The sequence below is a fragment of the Chlorocebus sabaeus genome, chromosome 10 (genome assembly GCF_047675955.1).
Source record: "Chlorocebus sabaeus isolate Y175 chromosome 10, mChlSab1.0.hap1, whole genome shotgun sequence".
In the NCBI taxonomy this organism is placed as follows: domain Eukaryota; kingdom Metazoa; phylum Chordata; class Mammalia; order Primates; family Cercopithecidae; genus Chlorocebus; species Chlorocebus sabaeus.
In genome coordinates, this window is record NC_132913.1 from 91,225,881 (window position 1) to 91,240,083 (window position 14,203).

Genomic DNA, 14,203 nt, shown 5'->3' on the forward strand with positions numbered 1-14,203 from the left:
CCACTCTGCCTTTTTATTGGAGAAGTTAGTCCATTTACGTTTAATGTTATTATTGATTATATTACTATTGATGTTATTGAATGTTATTATTGATAACTAAGAACCTACTCCTGCCATTTCATTATTTGTTTTCTGGTTGTTTTGTGGTCTTCTCTTCCTTCTTTCTTTCCTTCTTGTCTTCCTGTTACTGAAGGTGATTTTCCCTGGTGGTATGTTTTAATTTCTTGCTTTCTATTTTTATGTATCTGTTGTATATGTTTTGATTTGAGGTTACCATGAGGCTTGCAAATAATAAAACCCCTTATTTTAAACTGACAAGTTAAAACTGATTGGAGAAACAAACTAACGAACAAGCAAAGCAAAATCTAATAAAAGCTCTACACTTTAACTTCATTCCCCCTGCTTTTTAACTTTTTGTTGTTTCTATTTATTTCTTATCATATTGTCTATGTCTTCAGAAGTTTTTGTGATTAATATGTGTATATAAAAAATAATATATAATATAATACATTATATAATATATGATAAATAATATATATAAACACACACACGTGTGTATTTTTTTTCTTTTTTTTGAAACAGGGTCTTGCTGTGTTACCCAGGCCAGACTGCAGAGGCTTGACCAAGGCTCACTGAAGCCTCAACCTCCTGGCTCAAGTGATCCTCCCATCTCAGCCTCCTGAGTAGCTGGGACTATAGACATGTACCACCATATCCATCAAACTTTTTTATTTTGTAATTGTTTGTAGAGAAGGGGTTTCACCATGTTGCCTAGGCTGGTCTTGAACTCTTGGAGCTCAAGTGGTCTGCCTGCCTTGGCCTCCTGAAGTGCTGGGATTACAGGCATGAGCTACCACACCTAGCCTATAGTTATTATATTTAGTAGGTTTATCTTTTAGTCTTTCTACTCAAAATATGAGTAGTTTATACATCACAATTACAATGTTGTAATATTCTGTGTACTATTACCAGTGAGTTTTGTACCTTCAGATGATTTTTTATTGCACATTAATATTCTTTTCTTTCAGATTAAAAACTCCCTTTAGCATTTCTTGTAGGACAATTCTGGTGTTGATGAAGTCCCTCAGTTTTTGTTTCTCTGGGAAAGTCTTTATTTCTCCACCATGTTTGAAGGATATTTCCACCAGATATACTATTCTAGGATAAAAGTTTTTCCTTCATCATTTTAAATATGTTATGCCACTCTATCCCAGCCTGTATGTTTTACACTGAAGAGTCTGCTCCCAGACATATTGAAGCTCCATTATATGCTATTTATTTCTTTTGCTGCTTTTAGGATCCTTTCTTTATCCTTGACCTTTGAGAATTTGATTATTAAATGCTTCAAAATAGTCTTATTTGGGTTAAATCTGCTTGGTGTTCTATAATCCTCTTGTACTTGAATATATTTCTCTAGGTTTGGAAAATTCCCTTTTTTATCCCTTTGAATAAACTTTTCACTCCAATCTCTCTCTCTATCTCTTCGTTAAGGCCAATAACTCTTAGATTTGCCCTTCCAAAGCTATTTTCTGGATCTTGTAGGCGTGCTTCATTCTTTTTTCTCCTCTCACTGTGTATTTTCATATAGCCTATCTTCAAGATTATGAATTCTTTCTTCTGCTTGATCAATTCTGCTGTTGAGAGACTGATGCATTCCTTAATATGTCAACTGTATTTTTCAGCTCCAGAATTTCTGCTGGGTTTTTAAAAATTATTTCAATCTCCTTGTTAAATTTATCTGATGGGATTTTGAATTCCTTCTTTATGTTATGAATTTCACTGAGCTTTCCCAAAACATATATTTTGAATTATCTATCTGAAAGATCACATATTTCTGTCACTCTGGGATTGGTCACTGGTGCCTGATTTAGTTGATTTGGAGTGGTCATGTTTTCTTGGATGATCTTGATGCTTGTGGAAATTTATCGTTGTTTGGGCATTGAGGAGTTTGATATTTATTGTAGTTTTCACAGTCTGGGCTTGTTTGTACCTGTCCTTTTTGGGAAGGCTTTCCAAGTATTCAAAGAAAATTGAGTGTTGTGATTTAAATCCTTGATCGCTATAACCAGACCTGCATTAGCAGGCACCTTAAGCCCAGCAATGCCGTGTCTCTTGCAGACTCATAGAGGTACCATCTTGGTGGTCTTGGAAAAGATCCAGGAGAATCCCTAGATTACCAGGCAGAGACCCTTGTTCTCTTCCCTTACTTTCCCCTAAACAAATGAAGTCATGAAGTCCCATTCTCCATGCTGAGCTGCCTGGAATTGGGGGAGGGGTGGCACAAGCACCATTGTGACCATCAGCACTGGGACTACACTGAGTCAGACTCAAAGCTCGCACAGCACACTGAGTCTTACACAAGGCCTACAGTGACTACTGCCTGGCTACTGCAAATGTCCACTCAAGGCCAAGGGCTCTTCAGTCAGCAGGTGGTGAATCCATCCAGGCTTGTGTCTTTTTCTTCAGGGTGGTGAGCTCCCCCTGGCCCAGGGAAGGTCCAGAAATGCCATTGGCAGCCAGGGCCCGGAGTCAGGAACCTGACGAATCTACTTGGTGCTCTACCCTACTGCAGCTGAACTGACACAATATAAAGTCTTTTCCACTCTTCCTTTTCCTTTCCTTATGCAGAAGGAGTTTCTTTCCCTGTCCACCACTGCCCCAGGCCCATGACAAATACTGTCAGGCTATGGCTGACGTTCACTTTCAGTCAGCTTGTGGTGAGTGCTGCCATGCTTGGGTCTCTCCTTTCAGGGCATTGGGCTCCCCTCTAGCCTAGAGCAGGTCTAGAAATGCCTTCCAGGAACGAAGGCCTGGAATCTGGGACCCCAAGAGCCTGCTCAGTGCTCTACCCTACTGTAGCTGAGCTGGTCCCCAAGCTGCAAGACAAAGTTCCCTTTAATTTTCCCTCTGCTTTCCTCAAGCAGAAGGAGTCTCTCCCTGAGGCCACCACAGCTTGTAATGCACTGAGTCACAGCAGAAGCCAGCATGGCTCTGAGTCTCACCCAAGGCCTGTGGTAAGTACTGCCTGGCTACCACTGACGTTTACTCAAGGCCAAAGGGTTCTTTAGTCAGCAGGTGATTAATCCTGCCAGGACTGGGTCCTTTCCTTCAAGGCAGCAGTCTCCGTTTTGGACCTAAATGTATCTAGAAATGTTTTTCAGGAGCTAGAGCCTGGAATGGGGGCCTCAGGACTCTGCCTCATGCCCTAGCCTGCTGTGGGTGAGCTGGTATCCAAGTTGCAAGAAAAGGTCCTCTTTACTCTCCCCATGCCTCTCCTCAAACAGAAGGAAGGAGCCTCTCCTGGAGCTGCGAGCTGTGCTGCCTTGGGCTGGGAAGGGGTGATGCAAACACTCTCTTGGCTGCTTTGTCTCACTAGGTGTCTCGCTAGATCGCATGCCCCACAAGTCCACTGGCTTCAAGCCACATGGCATCAGTACTTGCTTAGGAATTGCAGTCCTTGTGGTCTAGACTACCTTTCAAGTTTATTTAGGACCCCAGAGTACTTTAGCCTGAAGTGGTGGGGCTTGCTGGAACTCAGGTTCTGACCACTGGGATGGGCAATTCTCCTCTGGCTAGGGTTGGTCTAAATGCTCCCTCTGTGGGTTCTGGTTGAATTCTGCCCTGTGTTGCTTTCTGCTGTGGCAGGACAGCACTGAGTTCCAACGTGAAGTCCCACAATCACTGCACTCTTTCTCCTCCAAGCACACACATTTTCTCTCTGCTGCTGCCAGGCTATGGGGAAGGGGTGGTGTCAGTGATTCAAGACTGTCTTTATTACCTTCTTCAGTGCCCCTTTCCTTGATATGATGTTAAAACCAGGCACTGTGAAGGAATGTGTATTTTTGAATCCATTCTCATGTTGAATCAACCCACAGAAAGATATACAAATCTAACGTCATTTCTGTTCAAACAAACAAAAAAATTCAGTTAGTTGTTGTGCATTTGTGATGTCAAACATCACAAATTAGTATGTCAAACATGTGATGTCAAACACCATGTCTTTGACATACTATCAACGAGACACTTGGATATAATGTTTGTTAATTTGTTTTCAGTCTTGAAAGCTTTCTGGGTAGAAGAGAGATAAATGAGTTTCATTTTATGAGGCCCAGAGGTATAGAATAAGGACCAATTACTTGAATTCTCAGAAGAACCAATTTAAGACAGTTGAAGCCCCTCTCTCTCTCATTCCAAAATGGCAAGAGATGTATGTTGAAAGCAAGAATAAAGGGCTTTGGTTGGGCTCAAGAGGCATCACCTGTTTAAAATATGGCAATGGGGTGTATTGTCCTCAAATTCCTCACCCCAGGTCAAAGTGTTAGGGAGTGAGGCCTGGTCTACTAATGGGTACATGGTATTCCCCTATCTAACATCAGGGCCTTGGTTAACAACTCATTGCTTATAAAAGGGACAGAAGCTTCTTCTTAACTCCACTTCCAAACTTCGTGAGAGAGCAGTGTGGGGAAATGATGATTCCTTGCTTCAATTTATACTGCCTATTTCCCTTCCACCTACACAGGAAAGGCAGGAGAGTCAACTTCCAGTAGAAGTGGCACTTTCTTCTTACATAGTAGGATGAAGTAATTATCTTTGTCATGTTATAAGACTCTAATTGACATCAGAGTTGACTATATGCCTTGGACATCACTTATGTATCACTGCAAATCTCAACCTTGCCTGTCTTTTTTCTCCTTCTGTTGAGGCAAGCAGTTTGCAGTTTCAACCTGACAGTACCTCATCTCAGATGCCCTCTGAATGCTGCTCACCTGCTCTGTGACTTCTGAGCTGATACCCTTGTGTATATTACTCAGAAACACAGTTGGTGCCCATATATGCTTGGCAGATTAGATTATGACTTTCAATCTTCACTCCCTCCCTCTAATAGAATTATACATTGAAACTTATTGTCAAATGTTTTTATTTTTAGTACCTCCCAGTAGAAGAGATAGAGATTTTATCTCTGCCTCCTTGACTTTGGGTTTGGCTATATGACTTACTTTGGCCTGTGGAATATGAGTGCATGGGATGCAAGCAGAAGCTGTAAATGTCTGTGTTGTTTGACTTGGTCTCATGTTTCTGCCATTCACCATGAGAAAGCATGGACCAGGAAGTTTCTGGTCCAAGGAGAAGATACATATGGAGTAGAATTGAACCCAACCCACTCACAGACTAGAGTGGAGCATGGTCAGTTGAACTACAGACCCAGGAGTGAAAAACTGACATTTGTTTTGTAAACTTTTAAAATTTGGGGTTGTTTGTTATATAGTATTGTTGCAGTAATAGTTGGTGATACGGTTTGGATCTCTGTCCCTGCCCAAATCTCATGTCAAATTGTAATCCCCAGTGTTGGAGGAGGGGCCCGGTGGGAGGTGATTGGATCGTGGGGCCGATTTCCCCCTTGCTGTTCTTGTGATAGTGAGTTCTCACAAGATCTGCCTGTGTAAAAATGTGTAGCCCCTCCCCTTCATTTTCTTCCTTCTACTCTGGCCATCTAAGATGTACCTGCTTCATCTTCACCTTTTGCCATCATTGAAAGTTCCTGAGGCCTCCCCAGTCAAGTTACCTGTATATCTTGCAGAATCATGAGTCAATGAAACCTCTTTTCTTTATAAATTACCCAGTCTCAGGTATTTACCCCTGACTTGGCTTTCCATTCTTCCAGGTTTTGTGTCACCTTGCTATGACTACTGCCTCCTGGATTCACTCCCCAGTAAAGTATTCATATAGACATCTTTGTTTCCCACTTTGCTTTTTGAGGAACCCAAGCTAAGACACTCTATGTTTACTTCTAATTTTCATTAATTACAGGTTTATATACATTGTTCAGATATTGGAGGCTCCAAAGTGTTCACCACCCCAACCTCCCACACTTTTGCCAGCAATTAGACAGTCACATTCTTTAGGTCTTCTTTGAACAAGCCTAGGGGGCTTCAGGGCATGTGTCGTAGGGCTAATGAGAAGATGTTGACCTGATTTGAGACTAAATTTTATCTTCCGGTCTATCTGAATCCAAAGCCTCCTCTGTCAGTTATCAACAGAGTCCTTGCTATCGCCTACCCCAAGCCTCTTTCTTCTTAGACAGCTAGCAATCCCAGCAATAAGAATGTACTCTATAACTCTTGGAGAATTTTCCAAAGATGGAAAGGACTAACTAGGGAAGCAAGGAGTTCCTCATCACTGAAGAAGAGTTAAGGAAGCTGGGTGATGATTTGTGAACTATGTAGGAATTAAGTAAGTAAATAAAAATCATAGCTATCCTTTATTTAGTGCTAGGCACATTGCTAAATATCTTAAATATACTAGCTCAAGTCTTCACAATAACCCTTCACACTATTTTCTTCATTTTTTTGTCTGAGGGAATTGAGACTCTGAGAGGTTAAGTAACTTGTTTAAGGTCTGTGACCAGGAAATGACAAGGCCAATCCAGTTTGTCCGGCATCCAAGCCTATTCTCTTCTCGCAAGTACAGATGACATTTTAATTATGGGCTAAGGGCTTAAATCAACTTGATCTTAAGATCTCTTCTATTTCACACTCTACAAGTCTACTAACTTCTGCATCAAAGCACAGTAGCAAAAGGAGATGATATAATACTGTATGAGGTTTCCTTCCCACCTGTTTTCCTTCCTTTAAAATTGAAAAGATTGACACATCATAACTTTTTTAACAAACAAGTGAGTATAGTGGTTTTCACACTCAAATCACACCCAAGGTTGTTTTCTGATTCCAGACAGGTTTTTGCAGAATGTAGTCATTTATAAATTAGGTGAGGCTTCTGCTTGACTGTTCTGGCTGGAGTGGAGAAAATGAGCCATGAAGGTCTGTGGGAGTGTGGGGGTCATGCTGGGGGAGGTATAGGTGATGTTTACAAGGACAACTACCACAGTCAGAGATATCCTACGCCTGGGTGGCCTCTGGGTGTTTGGGAAGGATTATAAGTACTAAATATAATACAAAAGGAAAAAAGAGGGGCAACGGAGTTGGGTTTGGCCTAAAAGCTTATGATCTGACTCATAGACACCTGAAAACATTCGAGAGAAGGGGAGGAAGGTGTGTGCTTTGGGAGGATGTGAGTGCACGCACGTAGGACAGTACATCTGTCACTTCAAGAGTATACTCGAACATTTTCATGCCCTAAATAACATGTTACTTGGGCTCTCCTAAGGACTAAAATGTGCTAAGTGCAAACACCGACTGTGTGCTTTTTTTTCTTGACCTCTGAACTTTTTATTGCCCTCCTGTTCCCCAAAGGGTACCCTGCTTCTGGGGCTTAGTGTCTCAGAACTTCGGTGTCATTGGTCTCAGACATCACTTTGCCATCCACTATAGGGCAAGTGGGGGTTTTTTGGATGGTTTGCATGGAGCTGCTGCTGTCCAGGGCATCACCAAAATTGAAGTCCTCGCCATCTTCCAGCAGGCAGCAGTAGGTGGCAATCTCAGCCTCCAGCTTGATCTTGATGTTCAGCAGGGCCTGGTACTTCTGGGCCTGGCCCTGTCCCTCTGCCCAAGTCTGTGCCAGCTCTGACTCCAGGTGCAGCAGGATCCCATTGAACGGTTCCATCTGCAGAGTGTAGCAGGCCTCCACCTGCTTCAGGCTGTTCTCCAAGCTGGCCTTCAAATTTTTCATCCAGTCCAGATTGATACCCAAGGACTAGCCTATGTGTGTCAGCTCCGTGAGCATCATCGCAGCAGCTCCAACCTCAGCGGACTGCGTGGTGACCACTGTGGTGCTCTCCTCAATCTTCTGAGACCACTACTTGTCTAGCTCCTCTCAGTTCTTCTGATTCAGCTCATTGTATTGGGCCCAGATCTCCACCATGACCTTGGCAAGGGCCTGAGATTTGGGGGTATCTACTGTCACGGTCAACAGAGCTGGCAATCTGGGCTTGTAGGCCTTTTCCTTCCTCTTCATGGTTCTTCTTATCAGGAAGAGCAGCTCCTCCTGGAGAGCCTTGATCTCTGTCTCCAGCTGCAGCTGAGTGACACTGATGTCATCAATGACCTTGTGGAGCCCATGGATGTCATTCTTCACAGACTGGCACATGGCCAGCTCTGTCTCCTACTTGACTCTAAAGTCATCAGCAGCAAAACATGCATTGTCGATCTGCAGAATGATGTGGGCATTGTCAACATTATTTGTGAAAATCTGAGTCCTCACGTCCTCGATGGTCTTGAAGTAGTGGTCCCCGTCTCTGACCTATGGTAGTTTCTTCTCCAGGTGCTCCCAGATTTTGCTCTCCAGCTTCCAGTTTTCTGTCTCCCGGTTCCTCACTCTGTCCAGGTAGAAAAAGGCCACGTGGTCATTTAAGCTTTGCATGGTCTTCTTCACATTCTGGATGCCTCCCATTCCTGCCAGACCCCCTCACCATTCCTGCAGCCCCAACCCTGTGTGTCTGGAATTGGTGGGTTCTTGGTCTCATTAACTTCAAGAATGAGACCACAGACCCTCATGGTGAGTGTTACAGTTCTTAAGGATGGTATGTCTGGAGTTTGTTCCTTCAGACGTTCAGACGTGCCTGGAACTTCTTCCTTCTGGTGGGTTTGTGGTCTCGTTGACGGGTGATGCCACAGACCTTCACAGTGAGTGTTACAGCTCATAAAGGCAAGGTGGATCCAAAAAGTGAGCAATACCAACATTTATTGCAAAGAGTGAAAAAACAAAGCTTCCAAATTTCGGAAAAGAACACAAAGGGGTTGTCCCTGGTTGGGTTGGGCAGCCTGCTTTTATTCCCTTATCTGGCCCCACCCACATCCAGCTGATTGGTCCATTTTATAGAGAGCTGATTGGTCCATTTTATAGAGAGCTGATTGGTCCATTTTACAGTGAGCTGATTGGTCTGTTTTGACAGAGTGCTGATTGGTGCATTTACAATCCTCTAGCTAGACATAAAAGTTCTCCAAGTCCCCACTAGGTTAGCTAGATACAGAATACTCATTGGTGTATTTACAAACCTTGAGCTAGACACAGAGTGCTGATTGGTGTATTTACAATCCCTTAGCTAGACATAAAAGTTCTCCAAGTCCCCACTAGACTCAGGAGCCCAGCTGGTTTCACCTAGTGGATTTGGCACCGGGGAAGTGGGCGAAGCTGCGTGCCAGTCCCCGCACCATGCACCCGTACACCTCAGCCCCTGGGCGGTTGATGGGACCTGAGCATGCGGCAGCAGGGGGCAGCGCTGGTCAGGGAGGCTCGGGCGGCCTGAGAGCCCACCGTGGGGTGGGGGGTTCAAGCATGGCAGGCTGCAGGTCCTGAGCCCTGCCCCGTGGGGAGGCAGCTGAGGCCCGGCAAGAACTCTAACACAGAGCTGTCCTGGGGGACCCCATGCACCCACTGCAGCTGCTGGCGTGGGTGCTAAGCCCCTTACTGCCCTGGGTCAGCAGTTCTGGCTGGCTGCTCTGAGTGCTGGGCCCGTGGAGCCCACGCCTGCACCTGCTGGAACTCACGCTGGCCTGTGAGAACTGCAGGCAGCCCCGGTCCCACCTGCGCCTCTCCCTCCACACTTCCCCACAAGCAGAGGGAGCCTGGGCCAGCCTTGGCCTCTCCAGCCTCGGCCCTCTCCAGTCTCGGCCAGCCCAGAGGGGGGCTCCCACAGTGCCGTGGCAGGCTTAAGGGCTCCTCAAGCACCACCAGAGTGGACGCCAAGGCAGAGGAGGCACCAAGAGCGAGGGCTGCTAGCATGTTGTCACCTCTCACCTGGACCCCAAGCCACCCCGGAAGCTGGTGGAGTGGGACATAGAGATCCGGGAACCAGAGCCTCCAGCGCCTGCATAGACGCTGGCCACACTTTTGACTGGTGGGTAGGGTAGCTAGGCGCCTGGACAGAAGCAAGGGACTCGTAGTTGGTGGGGAAGCAAATGGTGAGGTTCAAACTGTCCTGGCCGGGGGTAGAGTGAGAGGACAGATCAGGCTTGGCTGAAGGCTTTGTTGTTGTTGTTGTTGTTTTTGAGATGCAGTTTCGCTCTTGTCACCCAGGCTGGAGTGCAATGGCGTGATCTCGGCTCGCCACAGCCTGTGCCTCCCAGGTTCAAGCGATTCTCTTGCCTCAGCCTCCCAAGTAGCTAGGACTACAGGCATGTGCCACCACGCCTGGCTAATTTTGTATTTTTAGTAGAGATTGGGTTTCTCCATGTTGGTCAGGCTGATCTCGAACTTCCGACCTCCGGTGATTCACCTGCCTCGGCCTCCGAAAGTGCTAGGATTACAGGCATGAACCACTGCTCCCGGCCTGCTCTGTTTTTATATTAGCACCAATGACTATAGTTACATAGACTACAGGCACCAAAAACTGTATGTAATCTGAAAATATGTAACTGAGACATTAGGTTTTAAAAACATATAGAAAAGACACTTGTGATTAACACTTCATATTATAGTATTACATCATAAACAAATTGTGATTAATTACCTTTAGGAAAATCTGCTCTATAGACTGAGAAGGGGGAAGTGTTGCTTCAGTACAAACCATCTTTTTGTTGCTTTGGGTTTATGTTAATGTTTTGTTTCCTTGAGTTCCTATATACTGTATCATATTATATAGGGTGCGAATAGTTATATAGTTTTTTGCTTAATAAAACATTGTTTTGGGACATTTGTTATTCCTTACCTGGGAACAGAAATCCAACATAACAAAAATTAGAGAAGATACTCTGAGAATTAGGTAACAGGAAGTAGGAATGCAGAAACAAAAAAGGAAGGGGCAAAATATAAAGTTTTATTTGCTAGAAACAGTATTTTGCAAAAGGAAAGAGAGTGGAGGGGGTCAAAAATTTGGAGAAACACTATAGATGATGTTGTCCTCAGTTGTCACTGTGTACATTAACATGTTAAAGGTTCTGAAAAGTCCCATAATAAAAAAGCTGATGCAACTTGGATAAACAAATGTTTTCCAACTCATTTTGATCATCTTACTTTTTAAACATTTTAATTTTTTACATAATATCTATTAATAATTTATGGAACTATTGTTCTGTACCACATTTTGGGAAGCTGGCCCAGAACTCATATTGGTTCAACCCTTGTCCTCTAATGAAGGTACTTGTCTTATCCAGTTTGAAGCTGATAATTAAAATAATAATAAAAATACCTTAATTGTATAGCACTGTTCAGTTAATGAAATGCTATCACATCTACTTTCTCTGTTGGTCTCTATGACAGCAGTCTGAGGTAGGCAATATTGTTCTCATTTCACAGATAAGGGAACTGAGACACAGAGCGTTTAAGTGGTTGTTATGGCAACATGTAGAGAAGAGAAGGGAGTTGAACCTTAGTCTTCTGCATTTAAATGGCAGGCTTATATTGATTATGCTGTTGAAAGTGTTTTTATGTAAATGTATATACTTGATGAAATGTATATAACTGGCTGGGAGGGGGAAGAGAGAGGGAGAGAGACTGAGAGAGAGAGAGACAGATATTGCGATGTGATGATCAGACTGCAGGTTACAGAACCTAATCATCTATATTGCCAATGGAAATTGGAGAAACAGTTTATTGGATTTCATAATGACTCTACGATCATTTAAATTATTCAGTTAAAGTTTCTGTTTTTTTTTAAGTAGAAATACTATTTATTTATTTATTTAAGATGGAGTTTAGCTCTTGTCCCCTAGGCTGGAGTGCAATGGCACGATCTTGGCTCACTGCAACCTCCACCTCCCGGGTTCAGGCAATTCTCTTGCCTCAGCCTCCCAAGTAGCTGGGATTACAGGTGCCTACTACCATGCCCGGCTAATTTTTGTATTTTTTAGTAGATACGGGGTTTCACCATGTTGGCCAGGCTAGTCTCGAACTCTTGACCTCAGGTGATCTGGTTGCCGCAGCCTCCCAAAATGCTGGGATTACAGGCATCAGCCACCGCACCTAGTCAGAAATAATACTTTAATCGTTGGGAAGAAAGAACACAAAAAGCGCAACTACTGAAATGTGAAGTATCTTATCTCTGTGTAGATAAAACAAGATAAAACCATAGACAAAACAAGGGCAATACAGTTTGTTAAATCCCAGAAGGATTTCTAAATAGTCATAGGGAAAAGTTTTAAACAAGAATTCTTAAAGGTTCTGGCATGTGAAATTAAAAATTCCACAATAATATTCTCAAGAACAAAAGGTTTAATCTCTTGTGTGTGTGTGTGTGTGTGTGTGTGTGTGTGTGTTTGTATAGCCACATGAAGCATGATATCGTTAGACTACAAGACTTTGATGAGTCAAGAAACGTAATTTTTTGGTCAAGCTATTGAATTCAAGGAGATATTTTCATAGTGTGAGTCTTAAAGAAAAACAGTCATAAAAAGGAAAAGGCTTATGAATAATGAAGAGGAGAAATTCAGGTCACACTCTGCCCAGAAGCCATACATTTTTTCTACCTCAAGTAAGGAGCTCTCTAAACATATATTCTTCATAGATATAGAAAACCTTTCTTTCTTTCCTTTTTTTTTCTTTCTTTTGAGACAGAGTCTCCCTCTGTTGCCCAGGTTGGAGTGCAGTGGCGCAATCCTGACTCACTGCAACCTCCACCTCCCAGGTTCAAGCAATTGTTGTGCCTCAGCCTCTCCAGTAGCTGGGATCACAGGCATGCACCATCATGCCCAGCTAATTTTTGTATTTTTAGTGAAGACAGGATTTCACCATGTTTGCCAGGCTGGTGTTAAACTTCTGGCCTCCTGTGATCCACCTGCCTTGCTCTCCCTAAGTGCTGGGATTACAGGTGCGAGACACTGTGCCCAGCCACAAAACATTTCTTGTAATGGTCTTTTATAGGAGACATTTGCAGATAATGTTCCAGAACATATTTCTCCATGGGAGCTTTGCATGTCCTGATATTTCAGAATTTGCATGGATCGATGTAGTAATGATTTAGGACCACAATGAGCTACACCAATAGATGTATATAGTTAATGAAGCATGTGGTTGAAATAGAAAGTGTAATTTAAAATGGAACTACTAGCACCAGAGAAATTTGAATGCTTTGTTGTTGGTCTGTTGCTGTTAGGCCTGATTCAAGAATCAACATATCACCAGGTGTGGTGACTCGAGGCTGTAATCCCAGCACTTTGGGAGGCCAAGGTTGGTGGATCCCTTGAGTCTAGGAGTTTGAGACCAGCATGGGCAGGTGAAACCCTGTCTCCACAAAAAATACAAAAATTGTGTGGTGCATGCCTGTAGTTCCAGCTACTTGGGAGGCTGAGGCAGGAGTATCATGTGAGCCCGGGAGGCGGAGTGAGCTAGTGAGCTGAGATTGCACCCTTGCACTCTAGCCTGGGCAACAGTGTGAGACTCTGTCTCAAAAACAAAACAAACAAACAAAAAAACACCCCAAGAAACAAAAACGTGTCATTGACGAGAATGTGATCAGAAGATCATGAGAGAAGACTATAGTTGGGACTAGAATCCTAAGAATTTCATTAATACTTTGTTCTTAAAGATTTCATTCAGATGAGTATAAAAGACAGCTCTACTTTAGTAACAAATTGCTCACATAGAGATTGACCCAATAGTCCCATAGACAGGTTTTTTTTTTTTTCTTTTTTTTTGTAAACATAGCAATAAACCCTTCTGATCTTAAAGCTTGAAACTTAGGTTTGTTTTATATGAGTTCCTAACTTAGAAAACAACCCTCAGGCCTCTCAAAAAGTATCAAATCACTGAAACTCACCAGATCATCCATCCAGACAATGAGAAGCCAGACCCCTCACTTGTCATAATTGCTCCCTTACCTCTCAGTAGTTCCTGTTTTCCCACACAAAGTTACATTTCTTCCCTGCTATGTAAACCCCTAATTTCAGTTGGTCAAGGAAATGGATTTGAAACTACTCTTCCACCTTCTCAGCTGCAGCACCTGATTAAAACCTTCTTCCCCAGCAGTAATTGGCATCTCAGCAAGTGGCGTTCTGTGCAGCAAGCAGAAGGACATAAACCAAATCCTTGGGGTTTTAGTAACAGCATCACGAGAAGTTTGGTAGGTTGTCCATGGCTGGTACAGGAGCGGAATCACATGATCAAAGCCCAGGCTTTTCCTGTCTTCAGACGCCACCATTTTAGGATTTGGCTATTGTCCTCAAACTTGCAAGGTATCTGCTTCATTTCAGGAATTATATCTGTGTATCATTCGGGAAGAAACGTAAAGGGTCAAAAGCCTTCATGAGCTTGTCTTGTTTTCTTCTCAAAAGTGTTATTATTTTTTGGCAAAATACACCATCCACATAAAAAG

At 43.3% G+C, this 14,203-nt stretch overlaps 1 pseudogene; it reads right to left on the minus strand.

Moving 5' to 3' along the window:
- Positions 1-7,789: 7,789 nt before the first annotated feature.
- Positions 7,790-14,029, minus strand: LOC140712649 (keratin, type I cytoskeletal 18-like; annotated as a pseudogene).
- Positions 14,030-14,203: the final 174 nt, after the last annotated feature.